Source organism: Leuciscus leuciscus, assembly GCF_965113295.1.
Source record: "Leuciscus leuciscus genome assembly, chromosome: 1".
Lineage (NCBI taxonomy): Eukaryota > Metazoa > Chordata > Actinopteri > Cypriniformes > Leuciscidae > Leuciscus > Leuciscus leuciscus.
In genome coordinates this window covers 3,358,718-3,383,446 of record NC_138725.1, presented here as the reverse complement: position 1 = coordinate 3,383,446, position 24,729 = coordinate 3,358,718, and the positions used below count along the sequence as shown (strand labels likewise).

Genomic DNA, 24,729 nt, shown 5'->3' with positions numbered 1-24,729 from the left:
AGGCAGAAAAGAAAGAAAAAAAAACAATGAAATATTATGGACTGAGTTTATATATCTTAAAATATGTGACTGCCACTGTTTTGTCTCAAGATGCACACCAGTAATGTTTTTTTGTTTTTTTATGAGACAGTTTTATAAAAGCTGCTTAAATATCCTAATTTTTTTAAGGCCTAAACCTGGCCATATTGTTCATACCAGTAGTCAGCTTAATAAATACTGTCAAGACAAGGCTAGTGACACAGTTCAGTCTAATATATATATATATATATGAATGGGAAATATGCTAATAACTAACCTCAAGGGTGCATGCTGCCTCTTCCTGGTACTGCAAGCTGAACTCATAGGAGGAGGCAAACAGCGCTGCCAGGCCAGTGATGAAGTCAGGCTGTGATCCTTTCACACACACCTTGACCTTCCAAACTTAATATCCAGAACTGGTTGCTTAGAGATTCACCTGTAATAAAAAAAAAAAAAAAAATTTTTATATATATATATATATATTAATAATTAAAATAACTTTTGTGGATTCCACTGTGGTTCGATGTAGTTGTCTATTCATAGTTCTATGAATTACATTTTTCACCTAAAAATTTTAATTGGTTAGAACGTTAAAACGCACTGGCATATAATTATGTTTGTTTTAAGCATAAACTCACTTAATTTTGACTTATTCTTTCAGAAAACAAGACAATTTTTTCTTGTCTATTAAATGCTTCTTCATGTAAGAATTGTAGATATCTGGACTGGAATCAAGAAAAAAAAAACAATAATTAAGAAAAACATATTTTGCAGTGGGGTGAGTAAATGATGGCTTTTCATTTTAGGTTTAAACTACCCCTTTAATGTTTACATACCAGGAAATATAAGTCGTGGACTCTCTGGCAAATGTAGATTGCTGGGCATCAGCGTTGTAAATTCCTGAAACAATTTTTAAAAAGGACAGCACAACCATGATCAACAGAAACAAAACATAAAACATATTACAGATGAATGAGATTTGCTTAATAATCTCTACTTATCTGCTTTAAGGATAACACCGTCTAACTTCTCTTTGAATTGTGGGAGTAGTTGTAGGACCAAGGGATGGCAATCAGGAATTCTACATTTGAAAACAACATTAGGAACATGGATTTTCATGTGCTAGCAAAATTCTGACAACGATTCAAAAGCACGATCACAGAACTGACCATAGCCTTTTTGTTACCACATAGATAGACTTAAAAGCACTTACATTAGCACTGGACCGTCATCAGATTACAAAGCCTGAAACGAAAAATATATATCAAAAGCAGGTCATGCAAATAACATGGCAAATGTTGCCTATTATGTGAAATATCGAAGTTAACGTTACTTGGTAAACAGGTGGAACAGAGTGAATGCTTGCGCGGCCGCGGTAGTAATGTTAAACCGCGTTCGCAAAATCAAACCAAATAACGTTACTTGGAAACAATGTAGAAATGCAAACGCAAAAAAAAAAAATATATATATATATATATATATATATATATATTGACTTACCTTATCACTCAGTTGAACAATTTTCCATCTTCTCAAACTCTAAATCCCACTTATCGTCACAGTCCCAGGTTAACGTTAGATTATTCAGATGACAAACTCTTCCATCCGTCTTCATGTAACATTAACTTCATCTATTTTCTGCTGCGTCACAGGCAACTAAAGTTCGAAACTCTAACCGAAGCTCACAAAAGCTTAAAAATTGCTCACAGATTCGCAGCGGCAGACCATTCTGTTTATCTTGATAACAGGAATGATTATTCTGTTCATTTGAATCCCGCTGACAAAACAAGTTTGCCTGTTGTACACTGTAAAAAAAGAAAAGTTGACTTAACTTAAAATTATAAGGCAACTTGCTGCACAGATTTTTTGAGTTGACTCAACTAAAACATCTCTATAGTTGAGTTGACTCAACTATAACATCTCCAGTTGAGTAAACTCTATTAGTTGAGTCAACTAAAAAAATCTGTGCAGCAAGTTGCCTTATAATTTTAAGTTAAGTCAACTTTTCTTTTTTTACAGTGTAGCTACTGTCTGCTCGCGTCACATTTGAACTGAATTGAGCGCGAAAGAAATCAATCCCACAATGCACTGCCTTTACAGTATGATACTGTATTACGAATTTATTGGGTTGAAAACAGAAATGTGCTGTATATTTACAGCTGTTTTGTAAAAGATACAGCCTAATACTGTATTATGGAAATACACTACAATTCTGTAAGAAATTCGCTGTAAATTTACAGTAAAGGGTTACAGTGCAGCAGTAAAATGATTTTGTGTGCAGACTCTATGGGACGTCCCCTATAAAACTGACAAATCCTTTTTTTTCTTATTATTAGAAATTAGATTTTATAAGCCTCTGACAATGGTTAATGTTACATATCTCCAAAACGCAGCAGTAAAATAGTTTTATATGAGGTGTGTATACTGTATGGGACGTCCCCTATGCAACTGGGCCCGTATTCATAAAGAATCTTAATGCAAAGAGTAGCTCCTAGTGACACAATTCTAAGAAAATTCTTAGAAATGTGGGCGTTTACTCTCAAAATGAAAGAAAAAATCCTAGTAAAGAAAAAAGTAATTCAGAAAGCATCTTAACCCTTAAAAGAGCTCTTAAGGTCAAAATTGTTAGGAGTACGGACGGGGACTTTTAAGAGGCTTAAGAGTTTCTTTAGCAGAGGAGAACATGGCAGAAAGACGAAGAGGGAGAAGAAATGTGTTGCAGACAATGAATAACAGTGAGTTAATAAGACGCTATAGATTAGATCGTGCAGGGATCATGTTTGTGACTGATCTTATTAGAGACACGCTAATATCTCCGAAATAGCACAGAAATGCCATAGCGCCAGAAATGAAAGTAATCACTACATTACGATATTTGGCAGCTGGGAAAATTCCATGTTTGATACATTAAAACCAACATTCAAACCACCACTTAAAGTGTAAGTTGCAGGTTAACCACCACAGCCAATTAATGTGTAAATTAAAGTGCTCTATATGTATATATTTTATTATTTCTGTCTTAAAATGCGTTAAAATAACATTTATTGGGGTTTCTGCAAAGGTAGCGTGTTTTTACAGTTACTGGGTGATGACGTCACAAGAGGAACTCGCAACCCATACTCTGCTAGAATCCTACTGTATTATGGCTATTTGGAGAACGACTGAGGATGTGGGAAACCATCAAATTCTTTATGGACCACAGCCCTACAATTTTTAACCGGTCAGGCGTGAGAGAGGGGAGCCATGGCACTCAAAGAGTTATTAATGCTTGGTGTGAGGAGAATTAGTGGAGGGTTGGCCAGGTGTCCTGGTGAGTAAAGTTAGCTACGTTAGAGCTAGTCTACTTTTCAAAACATTGCCGTCATGTAGAATAGCAAGAAGGGACAACGACTGAAGACATTATTTACTTACAGTACATGGTGTCAGTCCAAATCAGAGCTGTAGAGATGCACACACTGCACAGGCACCAATCGCTAGTCTCATCGACGCCTCAAACGTCATGTAATACCCTTCCTCAATCCACGCGTTATCAATTTCTCACGATTTAATTAGCGATGTTTATTGTCAGAAAAGAAAAAGAGAGATCGATGTCCCCATCACTGTGTTTGTGTGGGCTATCAGCAGTGGAGAGTATGTGCTGCCGTGAGGTGAACGCGTTCTGGAGTTTAGTGTAACAGCTCGACCTGCGACCGGCTGATCTGACGTGCCTGAACCCGTTTGTTTTGCGAATAGCTTATTCTCATTTCAGGCAGGATCACCTTGAAGTCAGCACACACGAGTATGTTTACAATGGAGTTATTTTATCCATAATTTTTTTTATCAAATAAAACATACAACCAACTTTTCTGAAGTTATGTAAGGCATCTATATAGCTGCTAGCGTACGGTAACTCTACTAGTGAGCTCTTATGACGTCACGCCCCATCTAGTGGAAGGGAGCGGGAGCGGTTAAAACCACTGTTAAAAGTGCCAACTTTTCATGTTATATCAGCATTTTGGTATAAAAAACAATGGTGGGTGGTTCTTATCTTTATGTTTAATAAACACATTGCATTACTTCGTGAAAAATTTAACCTGCAACTTACACTTTAAATAGACATGCCAGCAATCAGTGTAATTGGAAAGAGTGGATTTTTTTTTTTTTTATCATTCTAAGCCAATAAAATACCTTAACAGCATGGTAAAAAAAAAAAAAAAAGGATTTATATACACATATATAATGTGTGTGTGTGAGAGAGAGAGAGAGAACGGTCAAATAGGAAAAATTATGCATGTAATTTCAAAGTGAAGGCTTAGAATAGACCCTATACTTAAAATCACTTTTTTTTTCTTCTTGGACAACCAACCAATCACAGTCTTCAAAAGATTGTGTCATGCATAGCAACGGGGTCAGCCCCGCCTCCTTACTAAGATGAAAGTTTTTGTCTTTTCCTTACTCAGAGTTGCTCTCAGATCGGTCCCGAATCGCTTTTAAGCTAAGACTCCTACGTAAAAGTTTTTAAGCTAAATTAAGAGTTTTCTGAGAGGATTCTTAGAATCTTTATGAATACGGGCCCTGATCATTTGTTTTTCTACTTATCACAAATTAGGTTTTTATAGGTGTAAAAAATATTCATATGAGGTAGGCTATAACACGTGCATGGAAGAATAGATTAATTGACTCAGTAACGCATTCCATGTAAGTAACTAATGCATTTAAGAGTGCCTGTCAGTCGTCATTAAATAAATTAAATGGCAAAAAGAGGTATTAAGAAAGATACTTGTCTTCAATGAACAATGTCTCACTCCCTCTCTGGAACAGACTGTCTGATTAACTTAACTGATTAACTGTGTGTGTATATGTAAATGTGTCTACTTGAACAAAATTATTTAACAGTATACTTGATAAACATACTATAATTTCTAACAAAAAACAATATATGTGTGTGTGTGTGTGTGTGTGTGTGTGTGTGTGTGTGTGTGTGTGTGTGTGTGCGTGTGTGTGTGTGTGTGTGTGTGTGTGTGTGTGTGTGTGTGTTTTCTTAATCAGGGTCACAGTGCTGACAAATGAATGCCGGTAACCCTGGAGTGCAGGCTTTGTGGGCCCAGAGACTGCAATAGGCATTCTCAAGTGGTGGAAATGGTGGTGTTACAACTCTCCCCGTGTTACAACCATACCCGGTCTCCCCCAATTTATTTTTTATGTAGGGGGCATGGCTGGACTGGCCATTGGGCATACCGGGCATTTTCCCGGTGGGCCGACGTGCTTTTTGGGCCGATACATCTCATAAATACATACTTTTTATTTATTTAAAAAAAAAATGTAATGGCCCATAAAATTTGTACATCAGCGACCCATTTTGTTTTGCTTAAAGGTGAACTAAGTAACTTTTTGTACCTTAACTGAACAGCTTCGGAGTCATTGGAATGGTTATATTACTTATTTCGGGTTGAATGGTGGTCGTTTCGCACCCCCCTGGTGCCCGTGAGCGGAAAATCCGCACTTGCAACTTTGAGCCGGCGGGCCGCCGGCCGCTGCGTCAGGAAGTATCGCGTGATATCAGGTCTCGCGATGTAAACAATTGCTTTACGGCCAAAAGAAATCTGCTCAAATACTGTCATTATTGCGCTCCCTCACGCTGTCCGAACCCGAATGAAGAAGACGTATTAAAGAACGTCCCGTCTGCTTTGATGTCGTTGATCTACTAGCATCTGGTGTCTGAGAATCAACAACGAGTTTTTACAACAGTGTTGTCAAATATCTATTCCGAAGCTGTGGGGGGAGCTCTAGAGAGAAACCTGCGAGCAAAAAGCGAGAATACAGCGAAGAAATCCCGAAGCTACTGAGTGCTGCTTTAAGTGGCGGCGCTGGGTTTGTGCCGGTGTAATGCATTGGTCAAAAAAAGTCAGTGTTAGTTGTTTTTTTTTCTGACAGACCAGCCCATGAAACACGTAGATCAGCGGCCCATTGGCTCTTTTCTTGATTGACACTGGGCTGGCCCAATCACAACTTTAAACAAGTGAGCGAGCGTCCAGCAGTGTCAGTGTGTGTCTGTCAAAGTAGTCTGCGAGATGGAGAAGAAACGCAAGGAATGTTCAGAGAAATAGCGTGAAAAAATAAAACCAGGCCCTTAAAGCAGACACTGTAAACTGTGTCAAAATATATGTTTTCTGCCCTTCATCAGCTCCTGTGATGATGATGATAGTGAGGAGGATCAGGAGAGAGATGAGCAAGTGTAGAGCCTGCGGTAAGCACAACTAGCCTACTTTCAAAACACTTAGGCCATGTCATGAGTGTAGGAACCCATAACCCAGTTACAGATAATATCCACATCTGCATAGTTGACGATTACATAGACAGTATATAAAGACGATTACCGCAATTCACTACAAATTTAATGAGAGGCGTTTGTGAACCATGTTTTCCCCCAAAATAAAAGCTTGATGCAGTTTGCGTCAAAATAAAAGATCATGTGCTTATCTCTTTCAAGTATAGAAATTGGTACAACACTAATTATGAAAGTTTCCTTTATTTTTTAGTGCATTTGTTTTATAAAACATGGCTATTACTGTCATTGGATTAATATTATAACTATTATTATGTAGTAGGTGTAATGTAAATAGACACTGTAACTAAAAGAGGTTTGAATTTTTCGTTTAATTTGCACACTGAATATGGGTTGGAGCTTTTAATTTTGAACTCTCAAAGTGCACCAGATTGATGGATTTAACATTAAAATGCACAAAATTTTCTCACGGGGGGCATGCCCCCGATCCCCCCTAGAAGAACCAAGGTCCACCCACCACAGTTTTACCAAAAATCCTGTGAGAAACACTGGTATTGCTATGCCATTGCAGCTTATAGCTTGTTTTAGGATTCACCACTGTGAAGTATAGTTCAACTGTATTAATAAATGTCAAATTTTTACTTATTTCATCTGTTAACTCTCACTTGTTCCTATACTCACTCATTACATGGCATTAGTGGTTTTAAGGAATAGGAGTTGGTATGCATATAATTAAGGGCGTGTAAAGATGGGTGGTGTTTATGATCATATAGTGGGCCAGTCTGGGCCAAAATGCCCGGGCCGATTTTTTGTCCCAGTCCAGCCCTGGTAGGGGGTGACATCAAGGGACTAAAGTTGAATCAAGAGTAGTAGGAATGAGATCCTTTACATTGTGCCAGTCGCATATTTAATGTAGCCTAATATATTTTTATATTTAAAATATATTCTCAGCGTCATTCCTGGGTTTCATTTCGGACATATCTTGATTCTTTCCTATAAACCTGACAGCTCATTTTACAATGGAATATTCAGCAGAAAGAGCCAGGGATTGTATTAATTTGTTGTGTGTATTTCAAAGGTTTTGCGCTCGACCGAAAAGGCATTCCCGCCCATGTCACATTTTCTGCATCATCATCATCATCTCCATGTCTCGTTAGGAGCTCCGCTATTTTGCTTTAATAAATCCTGTGGGATATTCTCTTACCAGGAGGAGTTTCAGTCCCCGTCGCCATTATCAGACTGCAGAAAGATCACAGCGCAGGAAAATACTTCCTAAAAACAATAAAGAGGCCTCCATTCAAAAATATGTCATTCCTTATCAGTAAATCAACACATCTGCATAAAACCCGTTGCAGGAAATGCAAACTCACCAGGAGTCGAGCTGATGTTGAAATCTGTGTACACCTCAATTAGGAAAATTAGAGAGAAATGAGATAAGCATTAATAACTGGTTGTGTAGCTCTCCTTCTTCTGCAGTTCTGCGTCATATGAGATATTCATATATATATATATATATATATATATATATATAGCCTTAAACCACACCCATTACTGGTGCTGCAGCATGACGTGATATCGAAACTGAAAGAAAATCTGATCATAAACCACACACCCATAGTCTAGTATTGCTCTTATTATTGTTGAATAAATGGTTTTCAGTTTCATTCTATCAGCCCCACCAGTAATTTTCGTGTCAAACCACATTCCATTGTTGTAATTCCTTTTTATATAATTTTATATTTATATCTCTACTTATCTTTTTATTTGTAAAGAAAATATTTTTGGTTTTCTCTGCAGATAATTTAAATCACCCATTCATATCTGATTGTGTTTTATTAACAAAATAATCCACATTTCTGCCTCTAATCCAAAGTCATCTGTCTAACGATGGTTTGATGAATAACTGAATAACTCCTGCTCCCGCATAAACACCAGCATTTGATCCGTTTCTGACACTGTATGAACCTGAACTAACTTTAGCTGGACAATAACTGTATTCTAGAGCTGCTATAAAGCCAAAACAATCTCTTTCTTTAATTTCCTATTATCTCTGTAAAGCCGCTTTGGAACAATCTGTATTGTTAAAGCGCTGTAAATGAAGAAGACTCGACTGTGTTTCTCTGAGTGTCCGGCAGGAGGCGCCACATCCTCTCCTCTCTCACTGATGACGTTTGATCTTCCGCTCCTGCGCAGCGCGAGGCTGATCCACAGGCTGGACACACAGATCTGAACTAAAGAACAACAAACCCTCCAGAATCAGCGCGAGTCAGTCGACAAACACACTCTCAGTGTGAATCTGATGATTACATCATGTCTGGAAACGCTTTTCCAGGTGTGTACATCTCAGTGTGTGCGACAAACCTGTGTCTGTGTGTCACTAACTTGTGTTTGTTTACTTCTAAAGTGCTGAAGTTTGTTTATCTACATGTGTCCCTGATAACTATATGTGTCTCTGTTAAAGGAGAACTCCGGTCAATTTTAACTTTGAGCTCTTTTTTTTTTTTACATGTGGAGTGCTGTCAGTACAGAGAACAACGACAAAAATCGGTGTTGCCTACACCGTGTTATCCTCTTTTTAAAATTTGCACCCTGTTGACTTCAATAGGGCAATAGTTAAACCTGCTTTTAGCCTCTTAACATCCTTGATGTGTCATTACAAGTTCACAGCCAATGTGAGTGATTCCTTTAGAGTTAACATCAGTTGATTAGTTGGAAAATTGCTTTTCTTTTGTTCCTTGATCCATATTTCTCCTTGGTGAGTACTGTTTTCTTTATGAGAAGTGTGTTTGACTAATGAGAATATTGTTTTTGTAATAGTAATGTGAACAATGCATCGGTAAAGTGGGTACCGTAATAATATGAAAAAATGTTGAAGATGTTTTATAGGCTAATATACTATGTGATTGTATGTAGTGACGTTAAATAATGCAGAGACGTACTATTTGTTGAGATTGTGTATTTTTCTCTATTGGGAAGTGTGTGCCATGCGGTGCTAGCTCTGTATATAGATGAATGTGTTAATCGAGCACATGGTGATTAGTATGCATATGTATTTAAATGATTGAAGAGAGTCATATTGATTGTTTAAAAAGGTTTATTTGAATGATATACTAATAATTGTGTTTGGCGTTGTTTTTCAAGGCCGGGTTTTTTTGTTTTGGTATATTTTTTCCCTTTCTTTGATCTAAATTCTCTGTTGAGAGTTCCTGAATTGCTACTGAGATTCTGTTCCGATTCCGTGATTTCTGTCCTGCGGTGGATTTCCTATCTCTGGTTGGATTGGCGAGCCATCCCATCACTTCGTCCCTGGAAACCTGGAAAAAGAGTTGTGTTTCTGAGTGGGTAGGACAGAACTACACACATTGCATATTTTTCCAATTTACCTGGATTTTCGTGAAGACAAGAGTTCAAGTTTTTTCTTCTTCATGGACTGAACTGTTTCCATTTTGATGAACATTCTTATTTCTTATTTTTTCAATTGAGACAACAACTATTTAATCTGAAATTGAAATATTGAGGTTGAGATTTAGAAAAGTGACAGGTAGATGTCATTTAATTGAAATACTGTATATTTCTGTCATGTAATTGTTTTATTTTATTTCATTTCTATAATTATTTCAACAGCCAACAAAGAGAAAAAATATACTTACCTTTTAGTTAGTTAATTGCAGTCCAGTAGTTTGAGTGATTTATTCATTTGAATTTATTATTATTATTATTATAAATTGTTGCTAGTTTTGCTTCAGCGAGTCGATCCGAAAATCTTCTTAGTCTGGTCCATAATCTGAATTTATAGGATCTAGAAAACGAGCCATGCGCTACAGATGTCTCCTGAGACAATTAGAGCCACGATGCCGAGTGTTTTCGACAAATACTCTGACAGCCAAGTCCTTATTGACTGTACAGAGATGAGATGTCAGATTCCTTCATCTTTACTCTTACAGAGTGAGATGTTTTCACAGTATAAATCCCACACTACCCTGAAAGGAATGATTGGTGTGTCACCACATGGTGCTGTTACTTTTATTTCCTCACTGTATTCCGGCTCTATCAGTGACAAAGAATTGTTCAGGCAATCTGGCATTATCCCTCTTTTGGATAAAGATATGGCTGTAATGGTGGACAAGGGATTCAGAATTGGCGACCTAGTGCCTTGCAAAGTTTACAGACCACCTTTTCTGAGTAAAAAGTCACAGCTGTCTCATGGCGAAGTGCTGGTCACTCAGGACATTGCACGGTTAAGGATACATGTGGAGAGGACAATTAGGCGCATCAAAGAGAACAAACTGTTTGACACTATTATCCCTCTGTCCATTTGTGGCAGTATCAACCAGCTTTTTGCAGTAGCCTGCCTCCTAACAAACTATCAAAACAAGCCACTGGTCAAAGCTTGGGCCAAATAACTGTGTTAACCTCACTGAGCCAGTCTCTCTGGATACTAATACACTGAATGGTTAATATTATTGTCCCAGATCTGCTCGCTAAACTGCTAATGGACCTCCCTTAATGCTGTTCCATTGTCTCTCTTTATAAACAATAACACTACATAACAATTTCAACAAACTGGATTCTCTGATGTAGATTTGACATATGTATTCCATGATACATGTTTATGTAGTTATGTTATGTTTGACTTTGAGTGATTTAATTTGTCAAAGTGCCAACTGTTCATTAATTGTCCCCCTCTCTATCTCTTGTAGTAAAATGTATGAAATCAAACCATGCATACAGTAAAATATTGTATATGAAATCTGACAGTCATCATGAGACATTGAATATGGAATTATTTAATTATTTTTGTTACAAATAAATCTGAAAAAAAAACTTTTTTCTCTCCTTTGTGTTTATTGCAAAATACGCTGTATTTATATAACCTATTTATATAACAATTATGGTGTAACTTTTTGATGCAAATTTTGCTTCTTTGGCGATAAAGAGTTTGGCTGACCTAAAGAACATCCTTCCAACAGTGATGCATGAAACATTGAAATTGCCTGTAAGAGCCCCTCAAAAATAGCTATGGTTTCATTTCTAGATGGAAATGACAAACGTGAACTGTGAAAAAAAAATCACCTTGCTTGAAAAATCTGAACCATATTTTACTGTCAAGTAATAGACAACATTAAGTAAATGGCACCTGTGTGTGGTGTAATTACTTTAAACACTTGAGAGGCATATGCTGTGGCTAATGTGTAGTTCTGTATGGCCACCCTATATGTTATGAAGACCCAAAGCATTTAAAATTAAACAAAGCATGAAATAATTAATTACACAAATAGCAGGTGAATATGTTATGTAATATAACAATAGTGAAATAAGCCAATACATTTTCCAAATTCAGGTGAAATGCATAAAATGTTATTTACTCCTGCTTCTCACAGTAACTAAAGTTTATTGCAGGTAATTTCATTTTTCTTCATACAAAGACCCCCACCTGAATTATCCTGCATCAATCAGTAAGATCTTTTGGAGACAGACAAGTACTTCTGCATGTACACTGTAAAGTAAAACTGGTCCACCCTCTCTCTGATGATTGCTTTTACCTCCGGCTCAACCTGGATACGCTGCACCAGCATGTCTTCCTGAGCACAAATCACTAAGTCACCATTGCAGGCCAGTGATCAACAGTTGACCCTGGTAGTACTTATCAGGGGGCAAGTGTCAAAATGATTAATGACTTTGACCTTTTGACAGGTTGAACTTCCGGTGACCTTTATGATTGATGGGTTGAACTTCCGCAATGAGGTCATGGGATTAACCTTTGCCCTATCGATCATGTGGTTTGACAGTTGCTTTTGCCCCGGTGACCTATAGTCCTAAATCATAGTTTTGAAGGATAGTTTTGACCTATTTAAATAGAACAGATGTTTTGATGGCCGGTGTCATGTTATATGTGTGTGTCTGCACTGTTAGACTTTTCAAGGGTTTTTTACAGTAACTTACTGGCAACACTGTTGCCAGTAAGTTACTGTAATTAAGAGTTACAGTACCAAACCGTATTTCAGTTTTGTGTAAAACAGTGCATTACTGTAAAAACGAAGCTAATCAGTACACTACTGTAATTATTTTTATTTGTACTAAATATAAATTAGATTTGATAATTTTGATATATGATTAATTTTATTTTTATCCTACATAAGTACTACTTTCATACAAACCAATTAGACAAAGTTATCACAAAATACCATTTTTTAATTTAAAACATTTCATATATATCACAAAATAAACATGCCAATGCTGGAAATGATGTGTGAAATTTTTACACATTAATGGGTAAGTTTAGAGACAACATTTTTTGTGTTAATTTTAACTCATTCATTGTGTTAATGATTTTAACAAAGTAAATATGTCAGAGAGGTTAGCACAAAGATGTGTAAACGTGTTAAATTAACACATTATGTGCTGTCCTTCACTGCAAACATTTTTAAAAACATACATAAAACCATAAACAAAACATTAGCATTTGACTAAATGAATGTAGAGTCATTGGTTGTTTAGCTTATACAAGTATTATAATGAAATATCAACCATTACATTCATAAAACTGCAGAATATAAATACATTAAGCATTCAAAAAGGAAATGTCCAAAACAGGACAAAACACAGTTCTTTTCACAATACAAGACACATAACCCCACCTTAAAAATAATTTCACTTATTTCCAAAAATGTGTTGGATTCATGTACACTGGTGGCCAAAAGAAGTATTTAAGTGGCGTAATGTTTTTGAAAGAAGTCTCTTTGATGCTCAAGAAACATTTCTTATTATTATCAATGTCTGACTGTCTACTCCATCTTTTCTACAGCATAGGAGTAAAAGTCATCATCAAAATAATCTTTAAAAAGCCAACACAATGTTTTTGTCCACCTTTGTGAATAAATGAACTTCTCCAAAGATTGGTTCCTGTTCAGAACTTGATTGACAACATCAGAGTGTTCCCTGGTCTGCATGCGTGCCCACAAACACAAATGTACTCAGTCCTTCAGAGGAGATCCCGGTTCCAAAACTATATGAGAGAGAGAGAGAGAGAGAGAGAGAGAGAGAGAGAGAGAGAGAGAGAGAGAGAATATTAGTGTCACATTATTTTTAACCTCCTTTTTTGTTAATTTTTATTATTATTTTCACAAAAACTTAAGAATATATATTTGTAAACAGCTTTTGTCAATAAATAGCATACAAAAGAACTAAATTAAATTATGCCAGATTCAATTTTAATACTTACAAATCCTAAATTCTGTCCAAAAATGCTGAGATGCATAGAAAGAAGTTGAACAACTGAAATAGATGATTTTAGCCCATTTCAGCTTGTCTGCAGTGAAGGGGTTCCTGTTTGAGACAAATACACAGTAAGATACATGCAAGAAATCACTGTGTGATGATCGTTCTCCTTCCTACAGTAGTTAACCCACCTGTGCACTGATATTAGGACCTTCCTAGTCAGGTGGAACTGCAATGGTAGAGTCGCTGGCTAATAAAATATAAAAATAATGCAAAAATATAAACTTAAGTTGTTTAGAATGCTAGATTTGGTCTGAATGAATTAGTGAGAGTTTTACTGCAGTGCTTACCTGGATACATTTAATCTGGTGAGACTGAACAAAGACAATGGTCCATCTTCTGATTGGTTCATTTGCTGTCTAATAAAGTTAGACATAATGCAAAGGTCACTTATTTGATATAAAGTTAGCCAATTTTATAGAGATTTTATAAGATATTGTTAGCTACCTAGTCTGCACCAGTGGCTCAAAAGCAATTTTCACATAGTGTATGCTAATCATTTCAGCAAACTTATCTCAAAATATATCACAAATGGGCTGGCCTACCTCTGGAATCTTGCTAAGTCACTGGCGCGAATTGGCGCTTTGTTGCAGTTGCCTTTAAACACAAAAATGGAAGTAAATATTAAATTCCATTAAAAAAAACCAACTATAATATGGTATAGTTTGCAAACTAATGCTAAAACTATAAAGGTTCTCATCAGTAGGCCAACATTAGGATATAAACAGAATTTCACATTAGTTTATTCACATTTATTGTTAATGTAAACGCGTTGCTCGTTGGCATATTTTAACTCGACAATTCAATAATCTAACAAAGTGTGTAAAATGAAACGTTAGCTCAGTTTACCATGGTAAAGTTCGTTACCGCCATGTTGACGACGAGTAACGTTAGGCTAACGTTAACGTTATAACATACGTTAAACTGGGCACAATCCTGTCAACATACACAGAATGTTTTTTTTTGTTTGTTTTTTTTACCTTGCTTGCTGATCTCTCTCTCTCTCGGTGAAGTGAATTCAGTCTCTTCCCCGGGCCATACACGAACGTCGCGATCCAACAAAAGACAGACCCCATTACCTACACTGGATGTCTGTCTGACGCGACACGACAAATCCCAGACAGTGTAGTGATGCGCCGCGGCCGTTATATTTCAGACGTAGTCCGATACGAGTCCAAGCGCTCGCACTAGTTCTTACAAGGGATAAACAGGTTTGCATTTAAAGGTCCGGTCGCTTCAATGTGTCCAATATAGACAGCCTCTGGCTATTATAGCGTTGTAGACACGTGGTGTAAGGCAAAAATTAGGAAATAAAAAGCACGGTGGAATGGTGCCAGCCAGAGAGGTAGTTACGTCAAATACAGTAGTATACAGCACATTTAAAAAATACAGTAAGTCTCTGTATGTGGTGTTAGACGTCACAGAAAATTCCCATGATGCAATTGGAATCACAGTTATTTACTGTAAAGAGAAATAGCAGTATAATACTGGGGGATTTAAAGTAAATAACTGTAGAAATTACAGAAAAGTCTAACAGTGTGGTTATATGTGTGTGTGTCTGGTTATATGGTATGTGTCAGGCGTCCCCGGCATCGCCACCCACCCTCGCATTCCAGAGCATCGGGCACTGACATCTGAAACGTGCTGTTCGGTCACTGTGAAACTGTGAAGTGTATGTCACACAAACACATTCTATCCTTTATATTCTATCCTTTGTATAATTTATAGAATATAAATGATATGATCTAAAATAATTAAACTAAGCTTGAAAACATTCAGTTTTTAAAGTATATAAATATCTTATTGATCCAATTGTTTTAGATGAATAAAAGAATATAAAATAATTATCTTACATAAAACATTCAATCCTTTATATAATTTATATAATCTAAAAAACTAAAGTTGAAAACATACTGTTCTTTAAAAGTGTATAAATGAAATGGTTATAAAATAATTTTACTAAGGTTGAAAAATATTCTGTTCTTTTAATAGTATATAAATGAAATGCTTATACAATATATCTTACTAAAATCTACTGAAACCAATTATTTTAGTTTTAGATAAACAAAAGAATACAAAATCACCTTACATGTTTGTAAGTCTTGTTGGTCTCTGACTCAGCGATCAAGATATCAGGTGCTGAATTTATTTCAAAGTATAATCCTTTAAAGTTTAAAAGATATCTTTTTAAAAAATGTTTTAAATTGAATACACTATTAAACGTTGTAATAATGTTTTTAAATGATTAAAAGTGGTAAAACAAAAAACACTGTGTTTCCTGAACGCCTCACCAGAGCACTCAGAGTGGTGCGCGCACGTGTCATCAGGGGCGCGTGTGCCTGCATCTCTTTCTGTGAGCTCTGACATCTGAAACAGGATCCCCCATCCACATTCCTGAGCACGGTGAAAGTGAGAATAATGTTTTATATTTCACACCATAATATAAAATAAAATATCTTGCTAAAGTTGAAAAACATTCAGTTCTTTTTAAAATATAAAAATCTACTGAAACCAATTAATTCAGCTTTAGATAATCAAAAGATAAATAAAAATCATCTTACTTTATTTTAGAGAGTTGAATAAGCTCTTAACACATCAATGCCCATACCATGGATGTCCACAAAAAATGCAATGTATGAAACGGGTTCACGGAAATAAAAAATCATCTTACGTGTTTAGAAATCAGGGCCCTCTGGCCTCTCTTTACACCAGCGGGGCTCTAACTCACAGATCAGAATGCTTCTCAAAGTAAAAGCCAGAGCACATCGTATTCCAGAGAGCATCAAGGCACTGTGATTAAACAATGTCACAAAATTACAATCAGTTAAATGTTTAGAGAGTTAAACAAGTTTATGAATGGGTTCACAATATTGTTTTACACAACTTGTTTACTGAATTCATATAGTCATTCCTGAATGACCTCACACTGCCTCAAAACATAGGGAGCACGCATCTATGTATGTGTGTCAAAGCAGTAAAGGAGCCGCGCGCGTGTCTGTGTGTCTATGCGCGCGTCCTCTGCTTTCTGACATCCCCCTCCTTCTGCTCCTCCACATTCCATAGGTAACAGTGAAACTGTGAAGTGTATCTCACACCAACTAAAGTTGAAAAAACATTCTGTTCTTTATAAGTATATAAATGAAATGGTTATAAAAATATCTACTGAAACCAATTGTTTTAGATAAACAAAAAGAATAAAATCCATCTTCCAATAACACATTCTATTCTTTAAAAGTATATAAATAATATAAAATCACAGAGTGGTTCTCTCTCTCTCTCATTTAAAAGCATAACCTTAAAAGTTTAAATCAAATATTTAAAGTTTCAAAACATTCATATCTTCTATTTATCTTTTAGGAGACTTATATGTATGATATAAATGATTTTGTTATTAAACAATGTCTGTTCAAAAACTTTAGATTGTTGAAAAACTGTACTTAGTCGTCTTATATCTCATTTATATGAAAAGATTCAATCAGCATTTTTTGTCCATGCGGGGGTTCCAATTTTTAATGGCTTTCCATAGCTATAGTGATGTTTGTACCATAACTGCATATTCTATCATGTACACCTAAACACAGAAAACTACATTTTCAAAAAATGAAATAAATAAGTAAATAATTTAATATCATTTTGCGCACACACACGGTTCCAAAAAATAAACTAATTTCTATTTTAAAATTTAATTATTATTAATATATATATATATATACATATAACCAATAAATAATAACATACACTACTAAAATGTAAACAAAGTTTTAGCTAAATAAATAAGTATATAAATAAAAACACCTTACATTCCTGAGGTGAGAGAGGGGTTTCCTATTATCAGACTAACTGAAGTTGAAAAACATTCTATTCTTTAAAAGTATATAAATTAATTGTTTATAATATAAAATCACAGAGTAGTTCTCTCTAACATAATGATTTTTGTACCGTAACTGCATATTCGATCATGTACACCCTAAACATGTACACACATGATACTTCGATCATGTACACCATCACAGAAAACTACATTTTTAAAAAAATGATATAAATAATTTAATAAAATGTAAACAAAGTTTTAGCTTAATAAAAACACCTTACATTTCCAGAGAGGCGAAGTAGTTCTTTATGCAATGATAAAAACAATCCAAAAAAGCAAATAGTTTAAGTTGTCCTATAACAGCCCCAGACCCTCCCGGTGATAAACTACAGTGTGAACTGAAGCTTCAGGATATAGGGCGACATACCAGATGAGTCTCGGGGGGACAATGTCACAGCTAATCTAGTCTGCATTTCAGAGCATACTACATCCAGAGTTTATACTAAATTCATTTAAAAGCATAACCTTAAAAGTTTAAATCAAATCTTTAAAGTTTTATTAAAACCATATCTTCTATTTATCTTCTTAGAAGACTTAGGGATGATTGTTACTAAACAGCGTCGGTTCAAAAACTTTAGATTGTTGAAAAACTGTGCTTAGATCATAGATCTTTTGTCCATACAACATGTTTGTCACAATGTTTTTAAGAAATCCGAGGACTTCACGTTGCTCTTATTTAGACAAAGTTGTATCATTTGGAAAATCACCACACAATTTGAGAGACGCAATGTGTGATAAGTAAAGTTGGTCTTGAGCGAATATTTAATCTTACTGGTAGCTATGATGATCTACACTCAAAAAAATGATTCAAGCCCTTCTTAGAGGTGACACATTTAAATATAATTTTCTTTATTTAAATATATCTATTTAAGATCATATGTATATATATTTAAGTGGTTTAACTAAAAATGTATTAATAGCTCCACCTATGAGATTGATTTACGTTGGATCGCCAAAAAAAAAGTGTCATACGGGACCGCCCTTTGCGCATGTGCGGGACAGCGCGCTCTTTTCGCCCATCTCTCAGTCTCCATTCTCTGGGTGCAACGCCAAGGCGACGTTTGGTGGACGAGACTACATAAAAGGAGAATATCCACTACTTGGTAAGTATTCATTTGTTGTAGTTGATTAGAAAGTATCTTACTGTCAAATATCGTTAATACAGTAATATTGACCGAAATGTGTGCAACAGTTAAGCGAGCCTAATTTCACTCTTCAAAGTTGAAGGGCGTTGGCTGGCTAACGTTAACAAATGGTGGTTAGCTAGTGCTACCTTTTTACTTTTAATGTTAGTCACGTTGACTGCTTTGGTTAACTTATTGCTTATTGCTCTTCGTCGCCGCAATTTTGGACCGGGCAAAACTGGCCTGTAGACAAATAGAAGTAAAAGAAGAGATGCCGAATTTCTGTTGTGCGTGTGTCCAAAATGGCGGCGACAAGCGTTAGCAGCCAAGGACCGAAGCGGTCAATACCACAACGTTAACGTTAGTTTAAATATCTATGGCTCGTTCGGTATTTATGCATTTAGGCTGTAGGTGGACTAGTTATGACGGCCTGCCGAGACCGGGCTACACACTGGGCAGCTAACGTTAGCTGTGTTGTTTCTGCCATGTGTCATTAATGGCGGCCAGTGTTATATTTGTCATTATTTTCGTCAACGACATTTTTTCACAGACGAAAACGAGACGATAACTAAATAAAACCTAGTTTTGAATGACAAAAACTATGACGAAAATCTATTGACATTTTCGTCAACTAATAAAAACTAGACGAAAATGTTAAACAGTGACTATTTGGGAAGCGATCCCGTCAGAACTGATGTCCTGCGTTTGTGCTAGATGCGCACATTTGTATTGTAACGTGCTGATCTACCCAGCGGTCTCATAAAACTTTAAAAAGTGTAAACGTCTGGGAGAATGAGTAGAGCAGACATATAGATCTGAATAAGAACGATGACGATGGACAAATGCACACAACATTATGTCTAAATGTCCGTTTTGGAGAGTATTCACGTAAACTAACGTTATGTCTTAAACGGTTGTGAGTGTATCGGATGTGCATGATGCATCAGTCAGGGATGCAAACAGCGCGCTTTTCGGTGCCTCCCGCTTTTTTCACGTCAGTTTGGGTGACAAATTCATCTGAAGCCTATTTCATAGCTTAATGTGAGGGACAGAAGTCTATTTACATCATTAAAGTTTACGGAAACTCGTTTTCCCTCCTCTGTGGCTGTCAGTATTCAAACAGCGCGCGCGCCTCTTCCGGTTACAGCAGCATACATGCACGGTAAAACTCTCTCCAATATGATATTCACATTATAATGCTTGATCTGTAGAGAAAAGGCTGTGGATTTGCATAAAATGACTTTATTTTGTTGGAGTTTGTTGCTGTTTTTAAACGACTCGCTACCGTGTGCCTGTTAGATCACACATCACAAGGACTATGAATCGGCATCAAACGCACAATAACTGGAATTTAAAACTGTGAAGAAACAAATGATCAATAAACTGTTGGACAGATAGACACTAGGATCTGTGTGCTCGACATTTCTTCGCTTTGTGCCGTGAACTTTTAAATGCGCACTTGTGCAGCGCAGCGCTGCACACTGTGACTCCATGTTGCTTTGAGCACATCATTCTGCACCCGCGATGCGCATACGCGCTTTGTGCGCTCTGTTTTGAAGCGTTTCATATTTTCATAGTTTTGCGCACTGAAAGATTATTAAAAGCCTATATTTTTGTATACCTAGCCTGCACAATACATTTAAAATAAGCATAAAAATATACACACGTCTGAATTCTTGACATTCATATATAAATATAAAATTGTGAAATGTATGATTGCCTGATTGAATTTTATAAGAGTACTAATAGTAATTTGTTTTTATTAACATGTTTAGATTTGATAAAATTACTGTGCCGATTTTTTCAAGAATTAGCCTACTTTTTGCTGCTGATTTATACACTCACTAAGTTTAATAAAAATACATAATACATTTATGTAATATTTAAAGGTGTTAACTGTAATCTTACACTGCAAAATGATCACTTACATAGGATTAAATTCATCACAATTATGTAATTATCTGGATATTTGCCGCGGGGCGAGGGCTTCGATAGCCTCTCTCTTTTTTGACCATACATGTGTTTGCATCCCTGATCAGTGCAATTGGATCCGCATGTCATTGGACATGATCCGATGTCTTAAAGTGACAGTGGGTAATAGACCTAATGTGGTCTGTGTCCTTAACTTTGATCAAGCAACAAAAGAAAAAGAGAAAAGCATTCACTGTTTGTTAATAGCTTTAATAAGGATTAATTATATTTAATTCATACAAATAAATATGTCTACTTGAAAGAATAATGTATGCAAGTAGTTCTAAAGAATGCATATATCATTAATTGAAAAGAAGACTGTTTTACTTTAGGAAAAGTGGTTTTATTTCATTTTAAGATTTTTTAAAGTCACAGTAGTTAAATCTGTATCTGTATTGCATGTTAAAACTTAAAAATCATTCATATTAATAGGTGCTCTATTTCAACCTACAATATTAACCTATGTACTAATGTGTTTGACTATAATAATTACTTTTATTTGGATACATCGCCTGAGTATTTCCTCCATTGCTCACACCTCTAATATATGTATCTCATCTTTTGCAGTTTAAGTTGAAAAGCAGTTTGTGGCAACCTCTATTGATGGTAGGTATAAGACTAACATACTTGCTCAATGCTAGCACAAACTGATTTGCATCATTGTCATGTGATATGTGCTAATTGTCTTTATTCTCCTTTTTAGGATTATGAATGTGGCAGTGCAAAGAATGCCGTTTGGAATTAGCTAGCAGGTATTTGTTGTTGCAACATTTTAGGCAGGTTCATGGGCACTTAAGGGGCAGTTATCGCTATCCATGTCCATACACCGATTGCCCGTGTACCTTTAATACATGGAGTAAGCTATTAAATCACACATACAAAAGTCATGGAAAATATGAAGGTCCAAACCCAGTAGAAGGGTCTACATTCCAGTGTCATGTGTGCTCGTGCAGAGAACTAGCAACTGAAAGAGCTTTTTTCCAACACATAAATGGACATCTCAGGCATGATGAAACGGTCCCTTGTATGTTTGTAGGATGCACATTTAAAACTAATGTTTATAGTACATTCAACACACACAAAAACAGGAAAAATAACCAACATTCATTGAAAGATTTTAAAGCCAATGTCATCAGTACAAGTCAGTTACGTCAATCAATCAATTGTGCAGATGAGCCTACAGAGTCTGTGGATGCAGATAATGAAAATGAAACATTAAGTTGTGGTGATGCTGCAGAATTGTTCCAGCCAAATTTTATTGACGATAAAATTGGTTGCATTTTATTAAAATTAGAAAATATTGTTCACATTCCAAAGGTGGTTATTGATGAGGTCCTTTCTGAACTGCACTACATTTTAAGTACAGCATCTTTGCCTGTCATAAAATCTGTTGTTTTGGATGTATTTTAGAGTCATAAATTACAAGTTGAAGAGTCAGTAGTGGATGAGGTTTCAACTGCTCTATGCAAATCCAATCCTTTGGGAATAGCTATTGCAAAGGATGGCCCTCTTGCTACTGCGTATAAACGTGCACAGTACTATACCTCTCATTTTGGTGTTTTAGAGCCAATTGAGTATATATTAGATGCCCAGAGGAATAGGACATTTCAATACATCCCTATATTACAATCTTTGCAAAATTTGCTCTCTCATCAAGCTGTCCTTGAACACCTTAAAACTCAACAAAACCAGCTATTATCTGGTCAAAAAGAGTACAGAACCATAAGAGATGGTGAGTACTATAAACAAAATCCTTTTCTGTCTGATGAAGGTTTGAGAATAGCAGTAAATCTTTATGTGGATGATTTCGAGATTTGTAACCCTCTTGGGACATCTCGAAAGAAACACAAACTCTGTGGTGTCTACTGGGTTTTAGGTAATTTGCCACCAGGTTCCCATTCAACACTAAACTCAATCTATTTGGCTGTTTTATGCAAATCAGATGATGTTAAGGCCTATGGCTATAAAAAAGTTTTAGAGCCTCTCTTGCAAGATTTGGCTGCATTAGAACAGCATGGTGTCTTTATTTCTCAGCTTGGTCAGTTTGTTAAAGGTACTGTTCAGTGTGTAAGCGCTGACAATCTTGGAGCCCACGGAATAGGTGGATTTGTTGAGAGTTTTTCTGGTGGGTCCATATGCAGGTTTTGTACTGGAGACAAATCAGAGTTTCAGACTACAGATGTCAAATCAGGTGCTTACACACTCAGAACCAGAGACCTCCATGATGTTCATGTCCAGTCTGCTCAGGAAAATGCAACTATTTGCTGTGGTGTCAAAAAACAGTGTGTTTTAACAGACCACCTTTCTCATTTTCATGTAAGCACTGGCTACCCTCCTGACATTGTGCACGACCTCTTTGAGGGTGTTGTTCCCGTTGAACTAGCACGCTGTTTCAGTTTGTTGATTTCCAAAAAATACTTCACTCTTGAGGGCCTTAACAAATTGATCCAGACATTTCCGTACAAATGGGGGGACAAAACCAATCGCCCCCATCCAATATCACGCTTATTCAAAACTAGCAACACTATAGGTGGCAATGCACATGAAAATTGGGCCTTGCTCAGATTTCTTCCCTTATTGATTGGACACATTTTGCCAGAAGGTGAGCCAGCATGGCAGGTAATTATAGATCTTAAGGACATAGTTGAGTTGGTTGTGGCTCCTGTTCATACAGAGGAAACTCTTGCATATCTTGAGGCCAGAATCTATGATCACAGACTCCGCTACATTGAACTCTTTCCAGGCATCAAGCTCCTACCAAAACATCACTATTTAGAGCATTATCCACACATGATTCGTTGCTTTGGACCTCTAATTGCTTTGTGGACTATGAGATTTGAGGCAAAACATAGCTTCTTCAAGCAGGTCGCACGTCATACGAATTGCTTTAAGAATATAACTCGTTCACTAGCTATTAAACACCAGTTCATGCTTGCCTACCACACACATTCCTCCAGTCTCAAGAAATCACTGTTAGAGGTCACAGATGTCTCAATCATGCCTGTCGATGTCCTTAGTGAAGGAGTAGTGTCTACTCTGAACCAGAGATACCCAGATGTGACTGAAGTTCATATAGCAAAAAATGTGTCTTGCAGTGGTATACATTACAGTGAGGGGATGCTTATTGTACATGGATCTGTAGATGGACTGCCTAAATTTAATAAGATCATTCAGCTGTGTATTCTGAAGGAGAAGTTGTGTTTTCTAGTGAAAGATGTATGTGCTTGGTATAGGGAGCATTATGGGGGTTTTGAGCTGTCTGCCTCACCCACTAGAGAGGTTGCCCTAATTGAACTTGATGACTTGGTGGACCCTTATCCCCTTGTGGAATATGTAGTTCTGGGTTTGCGTATGGTAATGTTGAAAAGATTCATCATCGTTAAAGGTTAGTGTCATTGTTAAACAAAAATAGTATGAGCTCTTGATGCCAGACTTATAATCTCAAACTGTTTATTTTTTTATTTTTTTAAATCACAAATATAACTAATTTATTGTTTCTTGTCCTCCTCCCTTTTTTCTGCTCTAGATTAAAGGGGTTCCAAAATGGCAAGTCTGGCTGTCCTGCGGATCATTTTTGGTGACGCGTCTGACTCTAGAAAACTGCACCTACCTTATGGAATTCCGGCATCAGTGGAAGAACTACATGTGCTAATAAAGACATTCTTTCAATTGAAAGAGGATTTCCGGATGCAATATGTGGATTCTGATTTTAATGAGTTCATTAATCTAACTTCAGTGTCTGACATTCAAAACAAAAGCACACTGAAAATAATCTGTAATCCTATCTTGTCACCTGTGGAGCCCTGCATCACTTTGTACACAGTAGACTCTTTTGGTGAGACCTCGGCTACCACTTGCTCAGAGCCTGAAACCCCTGTTTTGTCAATAGCCTCATCCTGCAATGACGATACGCTGTACACATCAACACCGCATTCATCCCCAGAAACTCGGCCCTCACAATTGGCCTCCTGGCCAAAGGTTTTTCTAGTCCCTAAATTCACCTATCAAGCTGAATTTGAACTACAACAGAAAAGCACAGAGTTTGAGACCAATGGAACATACTTCAACCCTGGCCCAAAGCTAAAAGGGATCATCCTTGATGGCCTTGCGCAAGAAATGATGAAATATACAAAGTATCCAAAAGACTACCAATGTGAAGAGGTGGCAGCAGCTTTGACAAGGGCCCATCCATGTCTGGGGCA

General features: G+C 36.5%; 2 protein-coding genes and 2 long non-coding RNA genes across 4 annotated transcripts in view; 2 read left to right on the top strand and 2 right to left on the bottom strand.

Moving 5' to 3' along the window:
• Nucleotides 1–24,729, top strand: part of LOC309479756 (uncharacterized protein) — a 223,481-nt gene that overhangs the window by 7,266 nt on the left and 191,486 nt on the right. The gene's annotated exons all lie outside the window — the stretch shown is intronic.
• Nucleotides 1–24,729, top strand: part of LOC309480179 (uncharacterized protein) — a 222,050-nt gene that overhangs the window by 153,136 nt on the left and 44,185 nt on the right. The gene's annotated exons all lie outside the window — the stretch shown is intronic.
• On the bottom strand, nucleotides 12,459–13,594 carry LOC309497158. The gene is made up of 2 exons (XR_014205431.1): nucleotides 13,506–13,594; nucleotides 12,459–13,289 (listed from the first exon to the last, which is right to left on the bottom strand). It is a non-coding gene; the product is annotated as an uncharacterized lncRNA (long non-coding RNA).
• LOC309497154 lies at nucleotides 13,599–14,534 on the bottom strand. Its single transcript, XR_014205430.1, has 3 exons — nucleotides 14,107–14,534; nucleotides 13,852–13,916; nucleotides 13,599–13,751 (listed from the first exon to the last, which is right to left on the bottom strand). It is a non-coding gene; the product is annotated as an uncharacterized lncRNA (long non-coding RNA).